Source organism: Cariama cristata, unplaced genomic scaffold, assembly GCF_000690535.1.
Source record: "Cariama cristata isolate BGI_N322 unplaced genomic scaffold, ASM69053v1 scaffold19509, whole genome shotgun sequence".
Taxonomy (NCBI): domain Eukaryota; kingdom Metazoa; phylum Chordata; class Aves; order Cariamiformes; family Cariamidae; genus Cariama; species Cariama cristata.
The window spans coordinates 44,315-55,939 of NW_009634296.1; positions in this window are offsets into that span (position 1 = coordinate 44,315).

Here is an 11,625-nt window from a genome sequence, read left to right on the forward strand (position 1 = left end):
TCTTCAGGAATAAAAAATACAAACCAGAATCTTCCTGAGAGTGGGACTTGCATCTGAGACCAACTCTCTCAAATTCACCTCACCCAGGGAAAAAAAAATTCTGTATTAGATACCTTAGTTGTCTGTATTGTCCTTAGGGTCTATGTTTTTCAGATTACAACTACATTTATAGTGTGGGTAATACAGTGATTAGTTTAATGAAAAATGATACAATAATTTACAATAAGTCCTTTAAAATATTACACCAGGCTCAATATACAATCAGTCTGAATGCAGCTACCTCATACAAAGTATTGGTAGATGGGTAGGTAGCTGGTATAGCAACATAAAGGGTTTTTTTAAGTTACTATTCAATTGTTTGTCTTTTTTAAGAAAACTAAAATCTATCTTTTTACAATCACCTGCAATCACTTTAATTTGATCTTTTTTAACGAATGTGGGAGAATTGTTTTGAAATGCTTTGGATTAGGAACATCTCTAATTTTGCCAGATGGAGCCCTGGCAGTCAGTCCAAGAGAGCTCTAAAAATACAAGTTGACAAATTACAAAAATTTTAGCACTGTAAGAAACGTCAAACGTGATCAAAATTGAATATATTTTATTTATATAGAGAATGTTATAGTACTTAATATAGGTAGCAGATGGGTGATTCAGGCCAGAATCACACTGACTTCATTGAATCAGACGTTAAATTTTTTCCACATGCTGGCAAGCTATATTAAATTTTATATCTGCCAATAATATCTGAAGTGCCTATACATCTAGTGTTTGATTTATGATGGTGAGTTGGGACAGCATCCTACTAAGTATTGCGTATTCCCATAGTGTGAAACAACACTTGCCTTTGCAAAAAAAGCTCAGTCTGCATAAAGAAGAGAGGCTGGAAGAAAGGCAGTAGCTTTTCTGAGTTTGTAACGGGTCTCCGCAGACTCATGAATGTAGATCGATTGTCACCATCACAGAACTACTCTCACCTTAACGTTCGTATCCTTTGACTCTGAGGTCTGGGGAGCCTGTAAAATAAATCGTGCGCAGCTTAAAGATGCTGCAGTTTTTAGGTACTACCATGCTATAACTTCTGAGTACTAAGTAGTCTTACACACCAAGGACTCTTGACTGCTGTTTCCCTTTACTTGGCAGCGTGTATTCTGAGTGTTTTTCCTAAGGTCTCCACTTCAGAAAGTTGCATAGACTCAGGTGGTTCCTGGAGACATGTAATTTTCTGTTGATTCCTGAAATGTATTAAAGGTAATATGTCCAACTTGGGTTTGGATTCCATTTTTTAGGTTTTGATAAATGTCATTTACCTGCAAATGGATAGACATATTCCAGAGGAGCAGCTGGTTGTTGCTTTTATTTAAATTCAGTTAGTTAAAACATGTATGTTGAGTCTAGTTTCCAAACCATTAATTAAAACTGGTGCTGATTTGCCGCCTTAAAAGCAGCAGGGATAACACTTGCTCTCCTGCTGCAGGCTGGCCACAATGATAGTAGTGTTAGAAGTTGAACTCTTCCAGCAGTGAGTCTTTAGAGCAGATGGATGGCTTTGCTTTGAGGCCTAAACAAACTTTCTTAAACCCTTGTAAAGCCTTAACCAAAATTGTCTGTAGATTTATCTTAATAGCAATTCTAGCACATTTCTCCGTGGCTTAGGAAAGGAGCAGCTTATTCATAACTGAGTCTTTAGTAATGCTGGCTATATTACAGTGCCCTGATCCTCGGAAAACAGTATGACTAATATATAAACTGAGTAATGTTGGACCTTTAAAAATTTGACCTAAGCCATGTCTTCTGCATACAATAATATTTAAAAAATATTATTCAATAATAGGAAATGTCATAGTTGAAATTTTAAGATGGATGATGGACTGAGATTACTGAGTTTATATATATTTGAAGTCATTTTCAGGACAAATGAAAGACACGCGAGGACAGCTTGGCCTGGGGTGACTGACGAGGTCGCACCTCTGGTTGTCTGCCCTCACCCAACCCTAGCAGCAGGTCACCTGAAATCACCTTGCTGTAACGGCAGCGTTCAGGAGCTGGCAGAGGAGCAGCCAGGTACCTGCAGCATGGGGGGAGCAGAAGGGCAATAACTGCATCAGCTGCCTCTTCTCCCCTTCCCTCACTGGTGGAGTTCTTCATTTTGTAATAAAAAACCCCTTCTGTGTGTTGTGTGCTGGGACAATAATTCAACACTCGTTTTAATAGTATAAATCAAAAGTAAGTTAATTGGAGTTAATGGAGCTGTGTTGGAATAAGAAAGAGAGGTATCACAACTGCTGAGTTCTTGGCTCGTAAAAATTCCTAATACGCTTCAGTGTTTGATCCTAAAGCCATTTTTGAAGAGAGATCTTTATGCACAAAAGCAGAACTCACGGATGTCCTTACAGTCCAGGTAAAAATGAACAGAAACAGACAACTGAAGGCACGTGAACTCAGTACTGAAAGGAGTGACAGCACAGAAAGATGGGTTACGAATGCTTTGAGTGGAGAGTTCTGTTGGTGCCATCCTGCAGTACAAGGTTAGATACTCTCCTTCACTTTTTCTTACAAAAATAGTCTGTTTCAATATATATTTTTTAATCTGTTTTTAAAAATTATGTTTTAAATATCTGTTCTATAATATATGATAGTATTGTCGCAAATATTTTCCAAGTGATCTGATACGGCATGGCTGACATCAAACCTTTTTCCTAACATTATGCCCTTTTCAATCTGACAGAACTTGAGCTCGTGGCTGTCATAGCAGCAAAGCTGTTCATGACCCTTATTCACTCTTTCTTCTATTCTGTGTTCTTAGTTAGGGCTCTTTCTCATCTGACCCTGAAATTTGGGGCTTTTCTTAGATGCCCTAACAGCTTGATTTCTTTCCTGACATAGTACGGAATCTGTTAAGTGCCAAATGTCGCTCATTTTGACATCAGTATACACTGAAGGCAACCAATTTTCCCTGTATTTCATGTATTCATAAAACCGCATGTAGCAGGCCCTCCTCGCCTTTTCTCGATTCTCATTTTTCTTGAGGTTTTGAAATACAGCTTGTATAGTTGTGTAGCATAATCTCTTTGATCCTGTCTTATTAGAGAAGCTTTATTTACATTTGGGGACTATAATATGTCAGCTTTTTAACACTTCCCAGCAGTGTTAATGCTACTAAATAGAGCAGAAAGAGAGAGTACTGCATTACACTGACACTAGTTTGAATACTTCCAGCGGTAAGTAGTTACATGATTTGAAGGTGTTTTATTTGGCATAGCACTGAAAGAGTATAATCTTCACAAAGATGGGCAGTTTTGTAACATAAATGACAGATAATGACTTACTCTCATCTTCTTTTGTGTAGCATTATCTTCACACAAAGAAACTTGAAAAAAGTAATTGAGGAAGTATTAAGCAAAACAACATAAAATTGAAAAATGCTAGGATTGCAGTGGCTTGCCAGGAGGTAACCTCTGCTACTTTCTCAATTCTATAAGGACTTTTTAAGCTGCCTAGCTTAATATGTCCCAGGTGAACAGCATGCTATTGTTGAATGAGAATTCAAGAAACTGTCCTCTGATACCTCTAGATGGTATCACTTTCCAGAGAAGTTTGGATATGTGAAATAACAGCACTGGGGAAAGATACCTTACCAAAATAAGTTGTCATAATGAAGACTGTCGTTCAAGGGTTACTCAATCTGGCATTTTCATCATTTGCAGCTGAGAAGCAATATGGGACTTGAACTAATATATTTTAACTGCAAGATACTCAAGCCCATATGCAAGAATTTGAGACAGCTCAGTAGGTGCACTGGATAACTTAGATATGTAACCTTCAATTAGGGTGGGGGGGGGGGTAGAGAGAGATGTACCCCAAATCCTTGTTTGCATTTAAATACTCTTGTATGAGATACAGAGGGAGTAAATGTCTTGAAAATGTGTAATATTTACAGACATTAAATATTTACACAATATTTAAGACTACAATAACTTTTATGATCTTGGAGTAATAAGCATGAAACAGAGTTGCAAACAATAGCATGTACAAGGTGAATGATGTTTAATTAGGGAATTGTAAACTTCTATGCATTTAAAATCAGTGGTATTTGAAAAGGGTGCATTCCATGAACTTCCAATAAATGTTGGTACTTGTTCAAGATGATCAGTAACTTAGCACATCCAAATAGTTTTTAGTCTATAACTCTGATATACTCCACTTGGCATCTGTTATACAGGTTCACAGGTACATCAGTGCAGTGAATTTGGCTGCCGCCAGTCAGGACTTTGGATGGAGACTGAACTGCCTCCTGAATGAGCAGCTCAAAACTGAGACCATCTGTAAAAGCAGAATGTGAGTATGCCCTTTTGCCAGATACTGGTTTGTTATGGGCAATGGAGGAGGGAGGTTGAAATTTATACTTCTGCTTGTCCTCTGAATACAGAAGCTGGTAACTTTGACCAGCATAGATGTTTCAAAATTCAAAAGGCGAATGAAGTCCCTGTGATGCTGTGTACATGTAGCTGAAACTCTGTGTATGTGCTTGGATTCTTTGGTGTTCCAAATACATACTTGGATTTTTGTAGCTAAGAAGTTGCTGACATTCAAACTGATTGTTTAATTTTTTACTTCGCCCTAGTTAAGTGTAAAAAGTGGCCTGATCTGTTTCTGTTTTGGTGCTCTCAAAGGAACCCTATGCTCTTATGTTTAAATTCATATTTATTTTAAATGTATAAAATCTAGAATAATGTGCCCCCGTCGTAAACTGCTATTATTATAAACTGATATTTAATGTTATCATTACTTCGGTATTTTTATAAATGGTCCAGCACAGTAGGGACATATAAACTCTCTTTTCATTTGCCATTTTTAGTACTTCATGATTGTATTTCATGATGCCTTTAAAATAATGAATTCAAAACGCTAGGCCTAGATGCATAGATGATTCAACATACCTACAGCTAGCTTTAAAACTGCTTGAAACAACTGGGGGGGAAAAAAAGACAAAACACTTGACCTATAATAGTAAAACAGAAGCCCAATATACTTCATTGCTAGCAAGTCCGTCTACACATGCCTCACATTTAGCTTGCCTTTTTCACAACCCTCCTTTCAAGACTGCCTCCACCTTTGTTCTGTCTTCACGTTCTCCTTTGCAGCTCAGCTCTGGTTTCCTTGCAGTGTCTGAACACACACCCTGAAGGACGAGAGCTGGTTATCATACTGCAAGGGGCCAACCAGCTCGGAGGGGTTGCAATTAGGCCATTGTGTGCCTGCTTTTTAAGTGCATGTTCCCAGTCATGGAGTTTGAATAAGACCCACTATTATGTCTCGCCGGGTTCCCTGACCACGAGGGAGTGATTGATCTCAAGGCGCAGAGCAGGTGCGATGGCCTAGGCAGCAGGGGGGCACTGGGCCGTGCAATCCCTCAGGATTAGTCTCCAGTCACAAGAACTCTCAGCAATTTATCTTTCTGATATTAGGTCGAAATTTGCCTTTTGTTCGTTGTCATTGTGCTACTCTGCAAGTTAACCCCCCTCCTCTGGGCAACCGAGAGCGGCTGCCTCTTGATGCGTGCGTTCCTCAAACCCTTGCGGTCACTGCTGCATGCCAAGAGGCCCTGCTGAGGAGGGAACCCCTGCAGCTGGTGTACAGCCTTGTTGGAGCCCCTTGTCGGTGGAGGAGAGCTGGCGCGATGCATTTATTTCAGTGGCCTTGCCCCAACCATAGCTATTGTTTGTATTGTAACCTCCTCTGCCACCTGGGGACTGGGAACGGGGCAGGGGTGGCGTGAGCCTCTGAGGTGGACTGTAAATCTAAGGGCTGTGGATTTAAACCTGTTTTGTCTTCTGACTATGCAAGAGCTCAGAAATCATCCTGACATCTAACATTTGCTGTCTCACTCCTGTTTTTTGATACCCTGTAGCCTGAAAAGCCTGATTGATGTGAAACCCTGTTGGAGTCTTCAGCTTTCACACTTGCTCTGGTTTTACATTGTTGTATTTTAAGATTAGGACAGCAAAGATTCAGGTCAGATGTTGCTGCTAGTGTCTTCCCCCTTCCCTCCACCCAAGTCTATGCTATCTGGAAATGGTTCCACCCTTCCTTAGGAAACCTAGACAGTGAGGAAGCCACAGCCTCCTCATTTTTTTACATTTAGGTGTGCCTGACTGAATGTAGATTTCCTCAAAGCTATTGCAGCCCTCAGATTTGTTTGTTTTTACTTCAGAGGATCTGAAGTTGTATCTCAGTGCATCGAACTATATGCAACTCTTGTTTGTAACCTCTCCTACAGTGTGAGGGGAAATGGGGAAGACAAACTGGAACTGTGTCAAAGGACTCATTCTCAATATCTCTTCCATCCCTTCTCTATAGGACAGTGGCTGATCTGTAATTGATGATCTGAACTGAAAATTTGGCTCACAGCTACCAAGTTTTGCCATGTACTGAATTAGTTCAGTAAAGTGAGATCTGAGAGCTCCAGCCTGCCCGGTATGGATGCAGCAGACAATAAGTATGCCAGCAGCTAGAGCTGACTGCTGCCACTAAGAAAAAGCGTGTGCATCCTGGGCTTTGGTGTCCTGCCTGAAATCCCTCTCTTGTCACTGCAGAAGACCTCCAAATTAAATGTGGGACAGGAAGCTACTGACTGCGTAATACCAATCTGAGACATACTCCCACTGTCTTCTTCAGACATCCAGTCCAGGTGTAACCTTCTCTAAGCACCTGTGTCTCTTCCCAGTGACTGTCCAGAGAGCCCGAGATCCTCATTTAGGAGCAGTGAGTTGTACCTAATTGGAACATCACCCTCTGATGGTTTCCAGAGGTTGCAATGTCTTTTTGGCTAACAATGCAGTATAGTCTCTTTCTTTCCTGTTAACTAACATATAAGCGGGTTGAAACCTGAAACTGGAATAACATGAGAAAGTTGGACAAGCACAGGAACAGGGGAAATACTTCTTTCCTCTTTGAGATAGCAGGCTTGGTAAGGGGGCTATTTCACTTCCATGAATCTTTTTATTTGACTGGGCAAAGGAAAGAGTTGACAGCCTTAACTGAGATACTTGCCCTGCTCCCCTTAGCCACCAAAGGAGTCAAACTGGGACAGCACAAGCTCTGGCCTGGCTTATTTATCCTGGCTTCAGTTCTTAAGCTACCACATGTATCTCTTTGCTGTGCTGTGGTCTGCAATAGGAAATATAGCCATAAGCCAATGTTGATTTCTGTTGGAAGTCATCCTATATAATAGTCTTTAGTAGTTGCCTTTTAGGGACAGAGTACCTCCTTTTCTGGGTAACTGGTTACCTATTTCATGATAGGGTAGAATCAGTGGTTACGGTAGTCCCTGGGCCCTATGCTCTGAGCCCAGCTCTTGTCTCTCGTCTTCCCCTTTTTATGCTGATGCTTTAAATCCAGTTCATCTTGTTAAGTCAGCCATCAGCTGTGTGCTGGCTTGGAAAAACTTAATTCAATTGGCTAATCTGTTGCCATTTGTTTGTTTGTGTTGGTTTTAACAGGAAAAGGCATGGGTTTTAGTCTATGGCAGCAGACAGCACTCACTCAGGACACCTGGTAATACTTCTTTGTGTGCAATATGCATATTAATAAGAAGTTCTAAATCTTGTGTGCTTTTTATAAACTAAAATACTGATTTCCAGTTCAGAGTCTTCCAGTATGTAAATATAGAGACAAAGAAATACAGGTGATCTATTCTTGTTCTTACAGATCAGCAGTTTCCTTGCACACCTCTATACTTACACATAGGAGCCATCATTTGATTTAGGTTTTGAACAAACTGTCTCTGACCCTGGAATTTACAGTCATCCTTTCTTGTAAGAAGAAATGAAGTGAGTAATTTCCAGTGGAAACAGCTTTTCTGGTAAAACTGTAGCATTATATACATATATGTAAGTGTGTGTCTAAAAATATAAAATAAATAAGCAGGCATAAACTCAGATTTCTTTAAAGGTTAGATCTGATCATAAACATCGAAGCTGTTAAAAAATAAAAATCTTGTTCTTACAGTGTTTACTTATGGTGTTTAGACTAGCTGAAGCTTTGAGACACATCAGCATACTTTACTTGAGGAAGCTCAGGTTTACATTAGTTTCTGAAAATGTAGTCCTTCTCTTCCAGCTTTCTAAGAAAGTTTGGCCTTTTTTCCCCGTACACAGCATCTGGCCACATTATGCCAATTCATTCACCACCTCCAGGTTGTGTTACTGTGATTTGTTTTGTCTAAAGCTGGATTTGAAGATGATGCACAGATTTCAGTGGGGAGAGCATGTGATTGCCTGCCTGCTTTCTCCATGCTTCAGGCCACAGTGGGCATCTAAAGCCTGCTCTCTGCTGCTTCCCGTTTGGTTTCAATACCAATTTAAAGCACTGATCTAGTTTTCAAATCAATAAATGGATCAAGCTTCAGCCACATTAGAAGCTGAACATTAATCTCTGTATGACTGTGGCTGCTGCATTCCTGTAGGACCACACCAGACACACAGCCCAGACATACCCATTCTCTTGATGACTGACAAGGAAAAACTTCTCAAGAGATATTAGATGAATCTAGAATCAGAACTCTCTGAGGATACATTTCAGAGCTTCCTTAGAAAGCCTTTTCATACTTCAGTACTTAAATTGTGAATTTCATTCTTGTATCTCTAAATCTCCCTTTCTCTACTAAAATACTTAACCCAATGAATATTGACCTTCAAGAGGGAAGACTGCAAGGCACTACATGGTATCTGCTTTATTTCTGCAATAATACAGATAGGGCAACATTGAAAAGAATGTCAAAATAAGGCTGATAGTTTGGTTGTCCAGTATTTTTACTTCTGTATTTCTTCTGCAGCCTTTTGTGGATGTTCCAGGATTTACAGATAAATATAAGGTCAACTCTGGAAGGCAAGGATATTACCAGAGAGGAATAGATACAAGAATTAGGGAGAGCCAGGTAATTAATATACCTGTTAGCTACTCCTGACTCAGAATTTGCACAGCTCCAGGAGAAGGCACCATCTCATAAATTACATCTCCACTGTGATTGCATGATTATTCTTATTAAAAATGACATATGAAGTAAAAAGACAAGCCTAATTCTCAGATGATGGGTTAAATCTACAGCACTGGCAGCCAGATAAATCCTTCTTCTGCCTGATAAATAAAGCACAGACAGAACTAGTTACTCAGAGGTGTATTTAATGTTGACTGAACAAGGAATAAAAGGGACATATGTAGAGACAGACTAGCTGAGCACGAGTTGTACACGTACCTCTGAAAGTGTGTATTACTGTCTTGTTGAGCAGTGGACTTTAATGCATTAGAATTGAGTTAGGAAGAACTGCTAGACTCAATGAAGGCAGTTTCACCTTGCAGGGCCAGTGATTAGAACAAGTAGAATTAAACAGTGTGTGCAGAATTGTAATATGGGTCCTTGGTGGATATGCAGACAATATGCTGTGAAGTAACTGTAGTACTTTAACAGACATTAATGTGTTGGCATGAACTGCAACAAACAGCTGTATGTGGCTTATCTGCCAACACTTCAAGAGGAAGGCCAAAATTCCTTTATTACCTTGGTCTGGATTGCTACCCTGTCTATTTTTTGTACCGCTGTAAGAATTTTTCAGGTGAGTTGTCTGGTCAAGTGTTTTGTTTCCAGTGCTTCCAGTTGTGACTGTTTCAAAAAAGGTTTAAATGCTCATTTACATTGAAGAGTTGTGTGGGTGAGGATGGGGAAGGTATTTTTTCTTTACCTCAGCTGGCAATCAGTTTATCCCCTTGAAGCATGACAGTTGATATCTTTGGACATTTTTCATTAGCTAGTGTAATATTAGATACTATTCTTATTAGTACAAATGTCTAATCCAGCTTTTGTTCTCTGAGCTGGCTCTGCCAGAGGATATCCGAGCTGAATAGAGATGAAGAACAAGGAAGACAGTGTACTGATGCGGTGTGACTGATGCTACTGGGAATGCGTAACAGTAATTGCAGGTTTTTCCTGCCCTAGTCTCCTCTTCCTGTTGGTACTGAAGTTAATGAGGATCTGAAATCATTCTTCAGTATTGTGTTTGTATAGTAATTATTGATATTATGAACAATGAAGGCTTTAAACATGCAACATATTGACATGCCATCAGGAAATTTTAAGTGTTGTTGCTGGGGAGATTGGGGGGGGGGTCACAAAAAATACAATGCAAACAATATTTGTTCAAGTGAGGCAGGAAGTCAAAACCTTCCTCGAGCCTTTACAGTTCAAGAATTTATTCTAAATTTTGCCAAGAGAGCAACTTGTCTAAGAAAGCAGTTTCTGGAGTAAATCAAAGTCCTTGTTGCCCTTAGGGCCTCACTGAGATGGCCTTCTCAGATATCAGCTGCATGAGAGATGAAAATAAGTGTGTCTTTCCGACTGACTGCTGTTCTACCTTGTCTTTCCAGCAGCCTGGAGAGAATTAACAGAATCACAGGCCTGGAATGAGCGTGGAGTTGTCAGAAATCTCAGTATTTGGGAGGCCTGAGCTTTAAGGGAAAACCTCAGAACATGGCTGAACTTGAAAACTCTTAAGGAAAAGAAATACAAGAAATTTAGCCATTTAAAGAAACCTTGTTTATCAGCCCTGGAAATTACTGTCTTTAGCTGTGTCTGGCCATGGATTGGCAGTAGCAAGTGCTAGTTTTGTTCTGCTTGCCATTCAGCTTAGGACACTACGCAGGAATAAGAAACAGTGAGCCATGTACTCCTGTAAATGTTGTCTTTAAAAAGAGAAGCTGGAGAGAAAATAGGAAATAAACAATCACGTTACGCTGTTTGTTTTCAAATTGATGCTGAGTGATACCTGAATCCAGAGACTCAGACCTCCAGAATTATTGTTTGTTTAAACTGTTATTACTATGATTTTATTCAAGTGCAGTTTGGAAAACCTTGAAATGTCAGAAATGCTTTTTAAGATTCAGACTGTTATTTTACGGCTTGTGAAGTAATGATGGTAGAAAAATTATCTTTAAAAATATTTTAATTTTGAAGGCCTTTCCATACAGCATAAACACCTTATTAATTCAAAATATTTCACCAGCATTTGTACATAAAATGTCCAGGTTTCTTTGTGGCTGCTTGACATTTTCTCTTTTTTTCCTCTCTCTCTGAATCTTTCTGTTTTGCCACAGAAAAAGTGAAAGAAGAGGAAAAGTGATAAAGGAAATCAACCAAACAAAAAAAGACAAGAAAACTGAAGCTTCTTTAATCTAGGATTTCATTTTTTAGGAAGATGATTCTTAGAATAAGATTTTTGCTGGAAATTAATATTTTAAATGTTTCCTGAAATGAAAAAAGCCTCAATCTGATAAGGATAGCTTATTCTGTTTAAGAACTTTGATCTCTTTCCTGCCCCTGGCCTTTGTGCAGCTTTGTGTCCCCTTTATATAAATCACAGGCTGGTCTTTTCACTCCAATTTGGGAAGAATGTCAGGTATGCCTGTGTCAAATTGCTCACATAACCTTCACTGCTTTAAGGCACACACTGACATTAAGTTGTCTTTGTGTAACAGTGTCCAAGGTGTCTGGTTTATCTCTGTCACCTCAAGGTAAAGTCACCTTCTACACTGACTTTTTCAGATAACTTGATTAAAATCAGTATCTGCCCAGAC